The sequence below is a fragment of the Anabrus simplex genome, chromosome 1 (assembly GCF_040414725.1).
Source record: "Anabrus simplex isolate iqAnaSimp1 chromosome 1, ASM4041472v1, whole genome shotgun sequence".
In the NCBI taxonomy this organism is placed as follows: domain Eukaryota; kingdom Metazoa; phylum Arthropoda; class Insecta; order Orthoptera; family Tettigoniidae; genus Anabrus; species Anabrus simplex.
Window position 1 is genome coordinate 578,761,369 of NC_090265.1, and position 21,057 is coordinate 578,782,425.

The 21,057-nt window shown below is 40.4% G+C and overlaps 1 protein-coding gene across 1 annotated transcript in view; it reads left to right on the top strand.

The window, feature by feature from the left end:
• LOC136870331 (uncharacterized) overlaps nt 1-21,057 on the top strand; it is a 577,143-nt gene that overhangs the window by 257,642 nt on the left and 298,444 nt on the right. The gene's annotated exons all lie outside the window — the stretch shown is intronic.

Here is a 21,057-nt window from a genome sequence, read left to right on the forward strand (position 1 = left end):
CTTAAGTTTAGAAGACATGCATGAATTTGGATGGTTACAAAAATCACAGAAAATTAATATTCAATGATAGGTACTAATAACATTACATAAAGTTTTAGATTACGTGAAGCGAAAGTAGAGAAGAGAATAGTGAATAGAACATACTAATTTAACTTCAACAAGGAAAGATCTTTTTAAGTTCAGAAGTATTTTTCACACGGTGTTTAGCACCCCCTTGTGGTACGATAATTGTGCCATCAGAAGTCCGTACATAGTCTGTTTCAAAAGGTGATGTCTGGTGGAGGTAAGATATTCACGAATCGTCACCTTAAATCCACGTAACAGCCTCTTCGCACGGAAAACTGCCGATCTCTTGGTTTAGGAGACAAATTTACATATAATAGCCCTTGTTTCCCAGACCCAGGGGCTACAACCCTATGCGAGCGGTCAATATCTTCCGTGCTTGAGGGGACCTTCAATTTTTAGGCAACATTGAGCACTAAGTGAGTTGAATCCTCACCAGATTCTACGGTCAACCCAAAAAAATTCGAATACTATTTCGCCTTTGTTATTGTTGAATTTCGTCCATTTTATGATTTAATAAAGACTTTAACTCCAGAATTTCAATCTCACGAGCTTTTAACTCATTTCTTAAATCGCTGATTACTTTAGAATTGAAGTCTATTGTTTCTTTTAGTTCTTCACAAACTTTTTGTGCAAGAACGGTTACCAAGGGTTAAAGGAGTCCCTATTTTGTAATACGTTCCCCAGTATACCTTGCACCAAGGTCACAATGGGTGGAGAGGGGGCTGATCAAATCAGAAGAAATATATTGCGGTGTTGCTATCATTCAGAAGTTGGAAAATGATTGTAGCAGTGTGTAAATATCTCATTTACTTAATCCTTAACAGGAAGGAAGCTCCTGACAGATACATTCTAACTCGATCGATTTCTTTTCTCCTTTTCATCTTCAATATATTTTACTTTTTACTTTCTTTCGTGGCGTCTAAAGATAAATCTCATCCGTATGAAATGTAGCTTTCGCCCGACGACGCTCTAATTTGAATCGTTCTACCTGAGATCATCTGTTTCATTTATTAAGTCATGAGGATCTCTTTCTTCTCCTACACAGTTGTTATTTTTGAGTCCATTAATCTCTTACGTATTCTGCAACAGAGCGGATAACTTCTCAAGCACAAGCAACACAAAGTAAAGCGAGACAGAGGGAAGCTCCGAACAGATGCGTTCTAACTCCATCGATCCCTTTTTTATTCCTTTTCATCTTCAATTTATATTCCTTTTTCTTGTCTTTCTCTGTGTAGTTAAGCACCAGCTCAGGTGGTTACGTTTCTGCTTTTCTAAAACCGCCCATTTGTAAGACACAGGAAAAAAGGAATAGTAAAAGAACTGCGAAATATTATTCCTTATCTTTTGCTCTGGTCATGCATAGCAAGTCTCTCGCGTATTAAAGTATTCTGTAGTACTACAATTTTTATTTGAAGATTATTTTGGTAAATGGAAATAAGTAGTGAGATATCCTCGTATATTTAACTATTGAAAACTTAAAGCTAGCATTAGTCCAGCCCCTCGAGGGCCTTGTATGTCAATGCAATTGTTGAACATCCAAATGTATTAAAATATCACGTCGTCGACGTAACAACTACTTCAGTTGTGAAACACACCGACTTCCTTCAGAGTGTCTCAGGCGGTAGAGATGTAGCAATGAGTGCAAGTTTATCCCGCCGAATACTTCTGCTCTAAGAATAATTATTATTAATACATGTTACATAGCTAAAAAGCAATTTTTACTTTGTGATTATGCCGAAGAATTCTAATGGATGATTCCTATGGCAGAGTTAATTTTTTTTGGCCAGGGGCTTTACGTCGCACCGACACAGATGGGTCTTATGGCGACGATGGGATAGGAAAGGCCTAGGAGTTGGAAGGAAGCGGCCGTGGCCTTAAAGAGTTAATTTTAAGTCTGAGTGTACACGAGATGCTCCAATACGGCAGCTCTTTTTCGGTAGATATACCGGAATTACGGCATATCTGAGTATCTGAAAACTGCAAAAGTAATAATCAGGACCAATAAAATTAATAGATAACATATGACCTCTGTTATTTTTGCAAGCTGCTTTACGTCGCACCGACACAGATAGGAAAGGGCTAGGAGTGGGAAGGAAGCGTCCGTGGCCTTAATTAAGGTACATCCCCAGAATTTTTCTGGTGTGAAAATGAGAAACCACAGAAAACCATGTTCAGTGCTGCCGACAGTGGGGTTCGAACCCAGTATCTCCCGAATGGATACTGGCCGCATCTAAACGACTGCAGCTATCGAGCTTGGTATGGCCTCTGTTACCGAGTGTGCACCTTCTGAAGTGGTGTTATCTCGATCGCCTGCACTACATTTTCGATATTCCGGTTGTGCTGTTATCTAGCTACGACAGCGAAATTCTGCCGAGTGAATTCCAAGACTGATTTAATTTTTTATATCACTTAGTGCGCCACCATAGAAATGTTTAACATATCAACGATAGTGACACAGAGTGCGGAGATGTTTGTCCGTTCTTCAAAAATGGAAAACATCTGCCAGGATCATAAAGCTATTATTATTATTATTATTATTATTATTATTATTATTATTATTATTATTATTATTATTATTATTATTAGCATCATCATGCCGGCCCCGTGGTGTAAGGGTAGCTTGCGTGCCTCTCACCCGGAGGCCCCGGGTTCGATTCCCGGCCAGGTCAGGGATTTTTACCTGGATCTGAGGGCTGGTTCGAGGTCCACTCAGCGTGCGTGATTATAATTGAGGAGCTATCTGACGGTGAGATAGCGGCCCCGGTCTCGAAAGTCAAGAATAACGGCCGAGAGGATTCGTCGTGCTGACCACACGACACCTCGTAATCTGCAGGTCTTCGGGCTGAACAGCGGTCGCTTGGTAGGCCAAGGCCCTTCAAGGGCTGTAGTGCCATGGCGTTTGGTTTTATTATCATCATCATCATTATTGTTATTATTATACGGCGATGGCCGCCTCTGTGGTGTAGTGGTTAGCGTGATTAGCTGCCACCCCCGGAGGTCCGGGTTCGATTCCCGGCTCTGCCACGAAATTTGAAAAGTGGTACGAGGGCTGGAACGGGGTCCACTCAGCCTCGGGAGGTCAACTGAGTAGAGGTGGGTTCGATTCCCACCTCAGCCATCGTGGAAGTGGTTTTCCGTGGTTTCCCACTTCTCCTCCAGGCGAATGCCGGGATGGTACCTAACTAAAGGCCACGGCCGCTTCCTTCCCTCTTCCTTGCCTATCCCTTCCAACTTCCCATCCCTCCACAAGGCCCCTGTTCAGTATAGCAGGTGAGGCCGCCTGGGCGAGATACTGGTCATACTCCCCAGTTGTATCCCCCGACCGAGAGTCTGAAGCTCCACGACACTGCCCTTGAGGCGGTAGAGGTGGGATCCCTCGCTAAGTCCGAGGGAAAAACCGAACTTGGAGGGTAAACCGATGATGATGATGATGATGATGATGATTATACGGCGATAATGATAAAAATTGTAAGTTGCTGGTTGAATGAAGAAAAGCTAGAAAACGCTGGAGAAACTACTTTCAGAAGAACCCAACCGAAGAATTTCCACACCCGCGAATACGGACCACATATGTTGTCCAAGACCCTGAGAATGAAATTTAAGTCGATGAAGTTAAGGCTGCTCTGAAGAACATGAAACTATCCAAGGCCACCATCCCAGATGATCTTCTAGCAGAGCTATGGTATTCTCACTGTTGAGATGAAGCGGGAAGATTAGCTCAGCTCTTCAACCAGGTTATCAGAGATGGATGAGCCCCGGCCGAGGAGTATTTATAAAGGAAGTTTCAATGAGTGTGCTGATAATCGCCCAATCCATATGATGTGACACCCTATGCAGGACTTCGAGGATTCGTGAGATTATTAAGCTTACCTGCAACCAAGTTGGATTTGTGAATTATTGCATTATAATCGACGAAGTTCAGACTACACGGCATTTACTCGAGAAATGGGGTAAGAAGGACAAGCCGCTTTATCTTGCAGTTTTGGACTTCGAGAAGGCCTTCGATGGGATACCGCATAATCTCATCTGGTTAGCGCTTCGAGAAAATGGTGAACTAGAATATATTGTCAACTGGCTGGGTGCAGCCGCTTTATGCAGAACCGAGGAGCTACGTCCAAACTACTGCACGACTACCCAAAGACTTTCCCTTCATAGTCGACGTACACTAGCATTCCACCCTATCACCGTTCCTGCTAAACTTAGTGATGGACACCGCTTACCTGGACCGGTCATTACCACGGGCCCTTCTCTATGCTAACAATGTCATGTGTGCTGCAGGAAAGCTGGATCTACGACGCCAAACTCAAGAATGGAGCGACTGACCGGCGCAATACGGTTAGCACCTCAACTATAAGTCAATTGAATACATGACATCAAACAGTGACAACCTGTTGAGAGTAGCACGATAGTCAGCATGAGAATTAATGAAGCCTGAATGAAGTAGCGAATAACAACCGGGGTCATTTGCGACTACAGGATTAAATATAATCTAAAATCCAAAATCTACTGTACCGTCATCCGTTCTGTCGCCCTTATTGGTTGCGAATATTTTTCGACTACTACTGAGACAGAACTTCGGCTTATCATAACGGAGACAAAGATGCTGAGGTGAACAGAGAACATTACTAAATTAGATCGCGATTCCAATGTCAGCCTCAGGAAATGGTTTGGCGTTGCACCAATCCACGAAAAATGCGTGAAAGACATCTCCGATGGTTTTGATATGTTTTACCAGCAGAAGACGATACAATTGTCAAGACAGGCTACAACCTAGAGGTCGTCGGCAGAAAACGAAAGGGACGACCTAAGAAACGTTGAGCTGACACACTACATAAGGACCTCAAGAGCGTGAATACCCATCGATATGCGGTCCGAGATAGATCTGCTGTCTCCATTTCTCCATTTAGTTCTATGTCGTGCACGCCGCATACAGACGGGATAAACGCTAGAACATGATGGTGATTATTATTATTATTATTATTATTATTATTATTATTATTATTATTATTATTATTATTATTCGTTAGGGCCACTAAAGATCTGAACCGTTTGTCTTCTTGCCGGCTCACCAGGTTTTCATCCTTTAGGAGTGTGCTCATTAAATCAGTTATGGTTCCGTAGACCACTTTACTTGGATAACTGTGGTAATTCTAGAGCTAATACATGCAAACAGAGTCCCGACCAGAAGTGGAAGGGACGCTTTTATTTGATCAAAATCAATCGGTCGGCTCGTCCGGTCCGTTTGCCTTGGTGACTCTGAATAACTTTGGGCTGATTGCACGGTCCTCGTACCGGCGACGCATTTTTAAAATGTCTGCCTTATCAACTGTCGATGGTAGGTTCTGCGCCTACCATGGTTGTAACGGGTAACGGGAAATCAGGGTTCGATTCCGGAGAGGGAGCCTGAGAAACGGCTATCACATCCAAGGAAGGCAGCAGGCGCGCAAATTACCCACTCCCGGCACTGGGAGGTAGTGACGAAAAATAACGATACGGGACTCATCCGAGGCCCCGTAATCGGAATGAGTAAACTTTAAATCCTTTAACGAGTATCCATTGGAGGGCAAGTCTGGCGCCAGCAGCCGCGGTAATTCCAGCTCCAATAGCGTATATTAAAGTTGTTGCGGTTAAAAAGCTCGTAGTGGTGTGCTTTCAGAATGGACATACTTCAGTCGAGTTAGGATTTCTTGATGCAACTAAGTTTGTGTTTGAGTGGTACTCGGAGATGAATGTATGTTTCTGTGATTCGATATTTTAAAAGATGTTACTTGGCAGTGACACAACATGCGATAGTTACTTTCGTTCTTAAGTTTTGCACAGCAGTGTATTTACAGGAGTGAGGTATCTCAGTGCTCACTGGCTTCTCACCAGGCGGCCTCGTTTCGAATCCCGACAAATTCCCAGTGCTTCGGATTCCACGTAGCTTGCGATGTCGTGTGGCTATGAATACGATGTCAACAGTCACGTAAAAACTACAAGCTTAACGTTGTCCGTCTTCTTAGCTGTCTGGTCAGCTTAGTGGCCTTCGGTTCATAGCGCCCCAGGTTTGATTGTTGGCCAACCTCGGATTTTAGCCGCATCTGTTTAATTCGTCTGGCTTCGGACTTGAGTGTATTAGTCTTAATACAGACATCTTCATATTTACATAACATGGCGCACTACTAACCACTACATAAAAACACAATAGTGATTAAATTTCTGCGAGTAAGATTTGCGTCACCGAGCTCGATAGCTGCAGTCGCTTAAGTGCGGCCAGTATCCAGTATTCGGGAGATAGTAGGTTCGAACCCCACTGTCGCCAGCCCTGAAAATGGTTTTCCGTGGTTTCCCATTTTCACACCAGGCAAATGCTGGGGTTACCTTAATTAAGGCCACGGCCGCTTCCTTCCCACTCCTAGGCCTTTCCTGTCCCATCGGCGCCGTAAGACCTATCTGTGTCGGTGCGACGTAAAACAACTAGCAAAAAAAAAAAAGATTTGCGTCACGAACGGCATCCAGTCGAAAAATTAGGTCATCCCGGATCTGAAAGAATAAATAAATGACTAGGAATAATAATAAGAAAAATGTATTTTATGTTCATGAAAGGAAAACATTAGGAGTCTTTGAAACTCAGGTTCTCCAAAACTCTAACGACGTTCACGAACATAATTTCAATATTTGATCCAAAAACAGCTGTCCAAAACATCTTTGGACAACTCAAAGTACCTCAAAATTTCGCTAGGCTTTCAAACGAGCTCTGAAAGTATCTTGGGTCTTGAAGAAAGGTTCCCTCATTTTTTGTCCACAACAATCTCTCCACATCCCGCTGCATTGACGTAATGCTGAAGAAAATAAATTTTCCGTCTTTCTCTGACAGTTCTGTTTTTATTAAAATGTCCTGATGTCCCGAATTTTTCTCGAAACGTCCCGCTCGATAAATGCCATTCTAGAAGAAAACCATACCATATGTTTTTAAATGAGAAAGGAGTACGTAACTCATCCTCTCCAGGCCATGAAATATTTTATAACAACGTGGTAAGTAACACTGAGGGACATACAAGAAAATTACTTATTCATGACAGTGTTATCAAATTTTATTTTAGACGAAGAGGGCAGATTTATTTGATGCGAGAGCTATGCCAATACCAGGCCTCAGGCACTTTGCGCTTATAATGCGTCTTGTGGGTTTTGAATGGGTACTAGAAATTAGTGAATAAGCAGAATTCAGGTTTAGATAGATATTTTTTCTCCTTGGGCTGGACTGTACTCTTTCAAATATTATGAAATCGCACTATTTTCGATATCCACCGATTGGATGACATCTGTCTACCTCCTTAGCCTAGATGCAGTAGACTACTCGGTTGTGGTTCACGGTGTTCAGCCGTCTCGGTTTTCTTACATTACTATAAACAGTCTCAAACCTTTAAGGTATGTTCGATTCGCGTTTTACGCATTCTTTATACTTGTTTTCGTTTGCGATTTACCTGGGCCTTCCTCAGATAAAGATACTGAGGCATTTCGAAAATTTTCTCATAATTCTCAACAATTTCACAAATTTTCCCTCACCTAATCGTCTTAAAAATATTATTACAGATGTCGTTACTTGCTATCACATCGTAGTTCGAGTTATACTAACGTTACTCTGCAGATCATACCAAGAAAACTATTTTCATAGACTCTTTAAACCTTCCACTTTTCAATTTTATTATGCTTTTGCTATCTTTTATAGTTCTTTAATTATTGAAGGAAGTCTGATGTACACTTTCTTAGGAAACAGGTATTTTTATGAGTTGGGGAGGGGCAATACTGGAACGAGATTATAGAGTTATTCTGTGAAAGAAAGGTTGAAGTGTGAAGGGAGTAGAAAGGTCAGATTATAAGTGGTGAATGTTGTGAGTTGTTCATTCATTTAAAAAAGTAAGATATGAATATTCAAAACCCGAAATGCCAGTTAAGGTTTCGTTTGGGGCAGCCAGGATGCAGTGTATCTGGGAAGGCTGTTTTTCCTTATAACATTCATTGTAGATAGGTGTGAAAATATAATTAAAATGATAATTTGGAAGCTTTAATAATTTAGAAACACAACTTGAATGAGTTCATGAATGGCTATAAAAAGTCTTACGAATTTTGAATTTTAAATATTCTTTGTATATTTTGAAAATATGTGTGAATGTAACTTATCATATTTTCGGATTTTTTAATTTTTTAATATTATTTCCGTTTACAAAATTTCCTAGATTTCTAAAAGTTCGACATTTCCCGTTTAAAATACTGTAGATGTTATGGGAACCATAGTAGAAGATTTAGCATCTATTGCGTCATACATCTAAGTACCCTTTTTAGTCCAGTTCCAAAAAAGGACAAGAATTCAGAAACATCCAAAGTTTACTGTTTCTAATACTTTTGTTTATATCATCGTCATTTATCCAAGATAATAACTATAATAACAGTGACAGTAAGCAGCTATTCTGAGTGCGATATCACAGTCATTTTCAACCTATAGCAGTAGTGTTTTGTTTTTTTGTAACTGCTGGATATGAAATGACAAGCTTATTACAGTCATTCTGACCGGGTTACGGAGGTAATCTGAAGGGTGCACTGTGTGCAATGTGGACGCTTCGACAAAAACATTACTGAACACAACTCGCCAGAGCGGGGTCGGGGAGGCACTTTAGCCACGCAAAGCATTCCCATACAAGTTTTCACACATCAGTGATATTCACATCAAGCACGTCGATCGAATCTATGAAGTCAAAGGGCGCGCATGCCCGAAAACGATGAAAGGGAACAACTTCTCGCTCATGGTATTTTTACTTCATTTTCCTTACGTTAGCACTGAGTATTTAAATATTATTCGCCAAAACCTTTCTGTGAGTCTGGCTCAGTGACTGAATGGTCAGCGTAGCGGCTTTCGGTTCAGATGGTCCCGGGTTCAATTCCTGTGTTCGATTCCGGTTTTCAACTGCGTATGGTTAATTTGTCTGGATTGAAGAATGAGTGTTTTTGCTCCTCTCAATACACATCTTCATCGACACACAACGTACAACACTACAAAACATCACAGAGACACGCAATATTGACTGTATCCCTCCGCATAGGTTCGGCGTCAGGAAGGGCACCCGGCTGTAAAACTGGGTCAAATCCACACGAAATGTTAATGCCAATAAATTGGGGAAAGAGCCAGATAGGAGAAGAAAACCATTCGGTTTTGACCGACAGTGAGATAGGACAGGCCTAGAACAGGGGAGGAAGTAGCCGTGGGCTGGTGTGAAAATGGGGAACCACGGTGGCATTTGTATCGCGCGGAGACACAATATGCGGTATTTAATAGTGGTTACAAATCATCTGATCATCCTGGATGATTTTTCCATACCGTACGAGTTCGTTTTTTTATTTATATGGAGTGAACTGTTGTGATCAATGCAGTGACTTATTCTTTGTTCGCTGCTCATATAACAAGTTAAAAAGTATACTTTGATCATTTTATGTACACTGATAACTTAATTAGTTTGTGAATTGCAACTCCTCACCCCTGTAGATCAAATGCTCTTCACACCACTTGAAGGTGAACTTGCCATTGCCGGGCGGAGTGGCTCAGACGGTTGATGAGCTGGCCTTCTGACCCCACCTTGCCAGGCTCAGTCCGGTGGTATTCGAAGGTGCTCAAAAACGTCAGCCTCGTGTCGGTATATTTACTGGCACCTAAAAGAACTCCTGCGTGACTAAATTCCGTCACCTCGGCGTCTTCGAAAACCGTGATAGTTAATGGGACGTAAAGCCAATCACTTTATTAAATCTGTCAAAGCTCTGTCAAATTCTGACCTGAAAACTGGGTATCCCATTTCATGAGCATCAACAAACCCTTCATTCCCTTCATACAATTGGTGAATATGTTCCTGCCATCTTTTTGCCTTGTTTTCTTTCCGCAGCAGTAGTCTTCCATCTGAGCTCTTAACATACAGCTATTTTGCCTTTCTCCATACGGTGACGAATGTCTGTCAGTAAATTTACTAACACGATAAAGGAGATAAGAGATCATGTACAATAAGAAAGACAGAATCCTGGTATGGAAATTCTTTTGAGAAAGACAAAACTAATGATCATCATCAATAAAAATGGAAGATTCAGCCACCACAGCCACAACCTCCAAAGAGTCAGTTCACTTATCTGGGTTCAATATTCGAGGTTAGGTAGTTGTGAAAAATAAATCAAGCTTTGCATCTCGCTGGCATGGCAAAATAAAGATCTCGCAAGGTAGAGCAATAACGACGAATACGAAGAGACTTAAAAGTCCACTCACTTTTCTCTCAATCTTCCAGTATGGATACAAAACTCGGAATACAAAAGTTAAAGATTGAAACTGAATCAACGCTTTCGAAATATGGTTTTAGTGAAGGATGTTTAAAAAAACCATGGACAGCCAGTCAAATACATTATTCTGTCATCAAGGAAGTTGGGAATAAACGACAGTCTATGCAAAGTTGAGTAGCCGAAGTCAGCTCCATGGCTAAATGGTTAGCGTGCTGGCCTATGGTCACTAGGATCCCAGGTTCGATTCCCGGCATGGTCGGGAATTTTAACCATCATTGGTTAATTTAGCTGGCCCGGGTGCTGGGCGTATGTGTTGTCTTCATCATCATTTCATCCATATCACGATGCGCAGGTCGCCTACGGGAGTCAAATGAAAAGACCTGCACCTGGCGAGCCGAACTTGTCCTCGGGCACTCCCGGCACTAAAAGCCATACGCCATTTCATTTGAGTAGCCGAAAATCCTACCATTCTTTGGTCTCATTATGAGGAGAAAGGATGGCAACTTGGGAAAAACTAATTGCCCAAGGGAATGTTTATGGCAAAAGGTCACGAGGATGGGTCAAAAAAATTGCGTTTATCAAATAAGAGTGATCGTTAACATGGATACTCTCTAAAAGACGCAAGATCGAACATAATGGCATTAAATATGAGAGAAGAAACGAAGTCCTTGGGTCCCCATTACTCAGTGTTGAGTGTAACTACAAGAGAGAGAGAGAGAGAGAGAGAGAGAGATTGGATGATACCAGTGCTACCAGGCGAGTTGACCGTGCGGTTAGGGGCGCCCAGATGTGAGCTTGCATCCGGGAGATAGTTGGTTGGAACCCCACTGTCGACAGCCCTGAAGATTGTTATCCGTGGTTTCCCATTTTCACACGAGGCAAATGTTGGGGCTGTACCTTAATTAAGGCCACGTTCTTTTCCTTCCAACACCTAGGCCTTTCCTATCCCATCATGGCCATAAGACCTATCTGTGTTGGTGCGACGAAAAGCACATTTAAAAATAAAGTTACCACTGCTTACCACCATCACCAATTGAGAAGGAAGCGAAGTGTTTCACGTTTTCGTTTCGAAATTCAACTCATACGTAAAACCACACTTCGGGCCTATTCCTGTCGTTTAGAACTGTGCGATACTGACTGCATGTAACTAAGTGTTAAGAGTCGGTACCGTTTGAAGGGGAAAACAAAAGGAAAGGATGACACGGTAAAGCAAGTGCAATATTAAAAGTTGTAAGCTCGCTATTGAGAGCGAGTAGCGCACGACAATCAATAAAACTGCGAACAAGGGAAGAGAAGATGCTGCTGTTCGTACGTACACACACATACACGTACATCGTGAGCTAGCGACCCATGACGTCATCACTGCACAATAGCACTGATTGGCAGTCAGGAAAATCTGGTGACACGCTGACAATGAGAGCCTTATCATTCCCTCTCTCGCAAGAGCTCTCGCAAACAGGTGGTCTGATCTTCTCTGTTCTGTAGTTTATGTATTTTCTCCTAAGTACAACGCCAGGATTTCACTCAATTGCTATTAGCTGAGCTAACTAGAAGTGTTTGCTTGCAAATTAGTTTCAATTTAGTTCGTTCATCTGTCATTCTTTTCAAACACAGAACGAAGTCTAATAAAAATAATGATCCCTTTTATCAACAAGCTCACCAACCGAGCAACTTGGCCGTGCGGTTAGGGGCATGCAGCTGTGAACTTGCATCCGGGAGATAGTTGGTTGGAACCCCACTGTCGACAGCCCTGAAAATGGTTTCCCTTGGTTTACCATTTTCACACACCCACTTTAAGTAACCTGTACCTTAATTAAGACAACGATCGCTTCCGTCCCACTGCTAGCCCTTTCCTCTCGCATCGTTACCATAAGACCTATCTGTGTCGGAGCGACGTAAAGCAACTCGCAAAATATATTCAACAAGTTTATCTATTTATCTGTATATATAAAATTGGATGTTGGTATATTTGAAGATAATAGACTCAAAAACTACTGGAGCGATTTCGATGAAATTTTCACAGTTTGTTCTTATTACATCTGAGAGGGATTATGAAGTCGTTTGAACGAAAGCTGATTGGTAGTTCGGCACTAAGGGGTGAAAAATAAAATTGGGGAAGATAAGCAAACCGCAAGACAAGTCCGATAAGCGGGTTGTCTACCCAACAGTATGTGAAGATTATGATGTGTTCCTTAAAACTTATTTCTGCTTTTATCTTCTATATAATATTATATAACAATGAAAAGTCCAAGTTCTGCTCCCATGGCACAGGGGGTGAGAAGGTGAGAAATGTCGCAAATTACAGAGATTACGGGTGAATGTGTATGTTCCAGCATAGCTCTCACCCAAATTTGATACTCATATAACTTACTATATGAAAAAAATACTGTAGGGGAAAGAAACCCCTAACACCCCTAAAGGAAGAGGGTGAACTTAAAAATCCGAAAATGACGATTAGTGACGAATTCATAGTCTTTGGTGTAGTTAAGATGAACTGTGACACTCTGAATGCCGTTTAAGACAAAGTTCGTTCCCAATCGGTGTGGTAAACATATTATGACTTACTGTTTGGGAAAGAAAACTGTAGGGTAAGACACACATACTGGCGAGATCGTACAGTATATAAAATGACTGTCATGACTGACTGACTGATTCATCATCGCCGAGCAAAAACTACTGGACATAAAGAAATGAAATTTTGGACTTTTTCTAGATTTTCAGATAATGTCTTAGTACAGTACCGAGGGACGATTACCTTTATCAGACGACGAAATTCACGCGAGCGAAGCCACGGGTAACCGCTAGTCAATTTTAAAGGTATACATCATCTGCGGTTTTTAACAAACAATGCAAATGTAAAAAGTTTACAAAACAATCCAACGAATTAATATTTATAACTCATGAGGTAAACTTTAATATTACTTCAAGATACGAATGTTAGTGCAGAAAACTACTCACCGCATTCATTGCACAACATAGCTGTTCTTTATAGTGCTTGCACAACGAAGTGAGGCTAAAGTAGCATGCGAGAAAGTGAAAATGTTAATGCACTGCATTGTGCGCTTCAGACACATGCAGCTCAGTGCGTCGGATTGTCTTAGTAACAGTTGCTTCAGAGAAAAGAATTAAATCAATCCAAATTCCCGACCTGTCGGTAACCTCCCTGCTTCATCTGTGCAATGAGAACGGCTATTCTAACTAGAGACGAATGCTGGAGGTTCATATTAGAAGCCAACACGTTTTTCTACGACTATATGGATAGGGTTAAATCATTGTGCTTGAGCGGAGGGGTATTTCGCTCACAGTAGAGAACCAATAAACATCTTCATTGCATGTAGTTTGTTACTGCATGGAGCAGAACGTTAAGTTAACGACGAGTGAGTGGGTATTCTTCTAATGTCTGTGCAAATTTAAAGAAATTAATTTCATGTTTATGGTGTTACCAGCGATACATAATTTACACAACATTATCTGATTACAGGAATAATCTTGTGAGAAGGATTAGGGTAGCAAGTAGAAGCGTCATAGCTTCTTGTTGTCCATTGAGTAAAAATGCGTTATCAGGCGTATAAGTACTAAGTTTTATAATATATTTATATACTATATATGTTTACATATATTGTAAATAAAATGGTAGGACACGGTAACGAAATTGCACTCTTCAGTTAAAGATGTTTTTCTCAGAGGATCCCGGGTTCGAATCCTGGCTAGGTTGGGGATTTGAATCGCGTCTGATTAAGTTTTCTTGCACGGGGAATGGATGTTTGTGTTTGTCCCAACTATTTTTTCTTCATATTCAGACAACACACTACACTACCAACCACAACAAAAACACGCAATAGTGGTTACATCCCTCCTCATAGGGTTGGCGTCAGGAAGGGCATGAGACCAGAAAAGAGGGCCAACTCCACATGCGACACAGTTTGCACCCGCGACCCCACAGATGTGGAAAAAGACGAAAAAGAAATGGTTAACGTTTTTCTTCATGCTATTAATCGAGGCTTTTACCCTTAAAGTAGACCGTCCCGCTGCACAAGGAAGACAAAGGTTTTCGAGACTACCCGGTGTCTGGATTGAAATCTACAGAAGTATCTGACACGTTAAGCCAACCATCTTACTGAACTGTTTGTAGGTGAAGCACGTGGTACATGAAGCGCCATGCGATAGTTTTAAGAAAATTTCCAGATGCGAGGATATACAATTCTGCTGGGCTGCAGCACACCCTACTGTGAATGTGCAGGTTTGGTTAATATTAAAGTATCGAAATATACACCACAGGAAGCTGAATACAGTAGATGAATTAGAATGGACATAATGTTTAAATGGCATTTCGGTCATACTTCAGAAAATAATGAATTATATAAATTGAAGAGAAACGGGTTAAAAAGTCCCAGTAAATGGTGGAAAGTTATGGAAAGAGTGTTGCAGATCTGAATTTTGACATAAATATGTCTTATGGCTGGGGGTCGTCCGAAAATGTGTGTAACGCGACAAAGTGTTCTACGGAAGTGACGTCACATTAGTTCGTTACCAAGGACCTTAATCGCCAAATAGAGCGTATTGAAATAGAAAGTGTACCACCGGGCGAATTGGCCGTGCGGATTGAGGCGCGCGGCTGTAACCTTGCATCCGGGAGATAGTGGGTTCGAATCCCACTGTCGGCAGCCCTGAAAATGGATTTCCTTGGTTTCCCATTTTCACACCAGGCAAATGCTGGGGCTATACCATAATTAAGGCCACGGCTGCTTCCTTCCAACTCCTAGGCTCCAACTTCCATCGTCGTCATAAGACCTATCTGTGTCGGTGCGACGTAAAGCCACTAGCAAAGAAACGTGTACCGTGAGTGATGTCACGGTAGGCCTTAATCGCCAAAGATGCTCTGTGAAATGATGCAAATAAATCGTACATTTTTAATATTTGAGTTTCATTTATTGAAAGACATTCGTGATCATTAGCTTTTCACAAAGGGAAACGTTTCTTTTTATCTTATATTAAGACTGCCTCAGCGGATCTTAATCAGCATCCTACTGGTGATACCAAGACCATGGCTGTTAGTATTTAAAGTGTGCTCTATATTCTAGGCAATGAATGGAATTCTGAAGACCCTGCAGTGAGCCTGAAAACCTAGCTCATGTTCTTGTTCATGCCCACGGGGGAACTTGCTTAGCAATGTTAGGCACAACAGAATAAGATCTAGAATTGCAGCAGCATTCTTCCAGAAAGGTTACAAGGTTCACGAAGAAGTGCCCTGTGTTGCTGATGGCGGAAGCAACCGGAAAATAGAAGTAATCGCAATTGACAGAGGAAAAGACTTGGCATATATTCTGGGCCCCACCATTAGATGTGAGGTCGACTCAAGTCAGCCAGTAGAGGTAGACGCAGAGAAGCGAGCCATCTATGAACCAACCATCAGCTACTTCAAAGAATCATGAAAACATCTCCTGCATGAGGGTTATAGGACTTTTCATCGGAGCAAGAGGAACCATATCAAAATTCTTAATAATAATAATAATAATAATAATAATAATAATAATAATAATAATAATAATAATAATAATAATAATAATAATAATAATAATAATAATAATAATAATAATAATGTTATTGGCTTTACGACCCAATAACTATTTTTACGGTTTACGGAGTCGCCTAGGTGCCTCAGTTTAGTCCCGCAGGAGTTCTTTTACGTGCCAGTAAATTTACTGATACGAGGCTGACGTATTTGATCACCTTCAAATATCACCGGACTGAGCCAGTTTCGAACCTGCCAATTTGGGGTCAGAAGACCAGCGCCTCAACCGTCTGAGACACGCAGCCCGGCAAACATATTCTTAGTTGAGTTCTTCAAAAGTGTGGGCATTCCCAAGAATCTGTTCTGTGATTTAGTTGCCTTGGCCATTAAAGGCTCCGCCAAACTCGTTCGAAATCACTTCTATAGTACTGCACATGAGAAGAATTAACTCCAGAAAACTCTTCATGGTCACACATACATTCAATATTCAAATGTCATGGTATACTTTGTCAGATTTAGGCAGCCTATCATTGTAGGAAGTACAAATAAATAAAACAAATTAATATTCTTATAATATTTTTCCTACCGTGCGAAGAATTAAAAGCTAGGTTTAATATAACTTCATTAAACCCAGTACCATCACTGTGCAATATGGATGCTGATACAAACAAGCAAAGCATGAAAAAATGTTCTAATACTCGTGAATATGCAGATATAAAGTGAAATTGCTAAGACGAACTGGTTTTTTATTCCTTCAAATATGCCCATACATGCTGTCTTAAAAATCAACAATAAGATTGTAGATCAAATGTCGTCTTTGAAATTCTTAGGAACTCTTGCTAACGTGCAATAATAAATAAATATTATGCAGGATTGTACAGGCCAGAAGAGCGTTCGTCAGCATGATTACCCTCTTTTCAGTCGGAATCTAAGGCTTCAGCTTCGCGTTCGGGTGCTACGCTGATACATTTTCACTATTCTCTATTATTTTAAAATCTGGTTGCCCTTCACATCGCTCGGAAGTCGAACCGGAGATTCACGTTGTAGGTGAATAGAAGAATGCACCGAATATACTGGATAGAGAGGTAAACTAACTAGGATGTTCTTAGACGGATGAAATGAAGTAAAGAGCTTATGACATTCATCAATGAGAGGAAGCTAAAGTTCATTAGACATATCATGAGATTTTAACATATCAAGAGAGGCGAACGGTATGAAACTTCTGCAGCTTGTCATTGTGGGGGTAGGAAGAAGAGCTGTGGGAAGATGCAGGAATACCTGGTTCAAAGAGCTGCGCCGTTGGTTCGGAAGAACATCTTCCTAAATCCTCAGAGCCATTGGTACGTGTAATCATAATTGATGGAACAATCATCCATCTATTCTCATTCTTTAATCCGTCACTATCTGTATGTGAGTAGCACAAAATCATGGAGTCTTTACAGTCAACTTTCATTAACCCTTTGATTTGGTATTCCATTGCTCAATATAATACTTTCCTGGAGGCATTTAACTCCTCCCTTCATGTCTACTGTGTTACCGCTTCACCAAATGGGAGAAATGATAGTGGGGAATCATCCTAAAACATTTATCAGAGAGAAAGGAGAAGAGGTTCAAGACTGCGAGGACTGAAGGTAATGGCAAAATAAAGAGAAGAGCTAGGAAAAGCGTGAAAAAGAAAGATATCCTAGACCTCGCAAACCTAATACCGTCGGGGTCGGAAAGGAATAATAGTTGAGCAAGGAAGGTGAACAGGAAATGTGAAAGTGGAGCCTGGCCCAAGTAATACCAAGTATGATCTACAAGCACGTATAATTATCCTCTTAGTTTAAGAGAGGGTTTCCTTTTCGAGAGCTCAGAGTAGTAACGTAGATACCACTAATTTTGAATATTTTACCAGATGATCTATTCCTTATTGCCATCCCATCTTTTTAAATGTGTATCCCCCTTAACCTCTCATCCAGTACCTCCACCGGAGCTCAACATGGTGTAATTTTCTCCATACCATCCCATGGAACAACAACTTATTCCAATGCTTTTATAGTGACATCAATTCGGTGGTGGAATCAGTTACCAGTCAGTGTAAGAGGGTCTCACGGTTTGAGAATCTTCATAGTACAGGGCAGAAATCAGACAACAGATGAGCAATTCAAACATAACGTTAGATATTTCGATATCTACTCAGAGAATAACCTGAATATTTTTCACGTCTAGGGGAACGATCGGTTGTTGCTCTTTTCCAGTCATCCATGTTTAACATTTTATTGCTCATTTAATCTATTACCGGTACATTTTAATATCTCTTTTTACACGTTGCTCTACGTCGCACCGACAGAGGTAGGTGTTACGGTGACGATAGGTTAGGAAAGGGAAAGAAGTGGGAAGGAACCGGCCGTGGCCTTAATAAAAGTAAAGCCCAGCATTTTTCTGGTGTGAAAATCATCTCCAAGGCTGCCGACAGTGGGGTTTGAACTCACTATCTCCCGAATGCAAGCTCACAGCTGTGCGCCCCTAAACGCACGGCCAACTCACTCGGTTATTTTTTTATACTTTAATCTACTTTAATCTTAGGTTAGTTAAGCTGTAATGGAATAGGATTTATCTAGCAAAACAAGTTAGATGTATGAAATAGCTTTATAGTCCTAAACCTCTTAGTATAAATAATTTGTCTATCTATCTATCTATCTATCTATCTATCTATCTATCTATCTATCTATTCATTGGTTTTACTTCATCATGAATGTTATCGTCGTCCTCGCTAAGAGTAACACATGTCAAGCATTCCTCGCAGGAAAAAAATGACTTCGTGGAAATAATTTTCCGAACTTTCCCTTATACGATCGAGCCAAGAATACTATTCTGAGATACAGACTCCGTCACATCTATACTTAGTAATTGCGTTAGAAGGAATGCATTAATTAGGCTATGTACCTTATAACTAATGTTACGATTAACATATTCATTAAATCTTTAAAGATTTTGAGGTATGAATGACGTAGTTATGTTCTATAATATTATTTCGGTGATAATTTATGTTACGACACATCCATAAATGAGCCATAGGCATCAGGCGAGGAATGTACTTTTACAGCTAAATGGCATACAGATAGTGGCAAAGTTTAGGAGGAAAACAAATCGAGAGAGGAGACAATTGCCTGCGATATTAATAATAATAATTCTCCACAATTAAGGACCTCCCCGGAATAAGGATGTAACCAACAAATCAATAATGCTTCAGGAGAAAGGAAAATTATTTTTGGGGTTTATTTCGTGGTACAAACTACTTGAACCAATGGCATATTCAAGTGTGAAAACTAGTTCATCTATTAGAAATAATATGTTATTGTTATAACGCAAGATTTAAAAAATAATCTGTGAACTAGAAAATAATATGTTATTGTTATAACGCAAGATTTAAAAAATAATTTGTGAACTAGAAGTGATGCAATGGAAAATAATCTGCAAGTATGTCTTACATTTGTGTATAACAGAAGAGAAATCCTCTACATGCACTTGGAATACAAATAATAGCAAATAATATTAGTGCAATAATAGAAATAACAATAATAAGAATGAAAATGTCAAGAAAATACTTCAAAATATATTTTATTTCGTCTGTGGCCTTTATTTGAATGATCTATTACACCTAGTGATGTACCAACACAAACACTATCCCCATCTTGACTAATGTTCCATCTTACACCACAGAGGACAAAGTTCTGCTGTATGTAAACCAGCTTGAAGTTGAAATGTATGACATAGGATGACACCACAGCTTAGAGGGGTGATAAATGGCGGCGATGGGATAGGACAGGGCTAGGGCTGGTAAGGAAATGATCGTATCCTTAATTATGGTACAGTCCCAGCATTCCCCTACTGTGAAAATGTGGAAAAATTGGAAACCATCCTCAGGCCGCCCACTGTCCCCGAATGCTAGCTCACAGCTACAGTGCATGGCAATATTATCTCTCAATTGAAAAGTCGGACAGAAATTACGCACACGGAACGAGTTGGACACATTTATTTATTTATTTATTTATTTATTTATTTATTTATTTATTTCTATCAAATTAATACATAAAATAAAACAGTGATAGTTACAGTCGAACTTCGATATCGCGAACCTCCATTACGCGAATTTTCAGTGTCCCGAAGTAACTTAAATTTCCCGACAGTTTGTCTTATTCTTCATGTGTATTTATTTCTCTATTACTCGAAATTCGGTTACACGAATTTCTCGATTTCTCGAAGCAAACATTTCCTCCCTTGAAGAAACGAATACTCTGTAACTCGAATTTCGTGCAACGTTAACTGTGCAATACGGTATTTGTGGTTTGTGAGTAAGAATTAACAAGTAAATAAAGGGTTAGAGTGATGCTGGGAGCTAATATGACGGGAACCGAAAAGCTTAAACTTCTAGTGATCGGAAATTCGGCAAACCCTCGCTGTTTTTCGGGTGTGAATTAATTACCGGTCACGTACGAAAGCAACCTCCGAAGTCGCGGATGACAAGCTCCATTTACGAATCTCGGCTGCGTGGTTTTGACGAGAAGTTTCAGCGTGAAGGGAGGAAAAGTTAACAGTAACAAACAGAAGAGACTAACGGATTTATTTAGGTATGTTTCTTGTTTCACTAGTGTAGGTACTCTATCCTGTCTTCTAAAAAGTTACTACAATATGGGTTATAATATTAAAGTGATGCCGTATAATAGTTTGTTTGAATATTTTTAGATACTGTTAAAATAATGTATTCAGTACAAGCCCGTAGATACATATGATTCAATTATGTGCTATACAGTGGTGGTGGTGGTGATTTTTGTTTTAAGAGGAAGTACAACGAGGTAATCATCCTCTATGTGCTATACACTGTCAACATCGATATTCTCTATACCTCGAAATTTCGATACGTCGAAATAAAATTTAGCTCCCGAGGTGATTCGAGGTATCAAGGTTCCACTGTAATTTCTAGCAGCACACCTGAATGAGAAAATATCGTGTTCAGGGGAGCGATTACTCATGAATAAGCTGAAGTACAATGTATGTAAATTAACTAGCTAAAAGTTCTTCGTACGGATTTACAAGCAAGGATTAAAGTGGTTAATGACGCGAAACGAAAAGGGAATTATAAACTCACTAAATATCAATGCTGGACCTAGACAATATAAAAATATATAAACACGAACATTTTATGA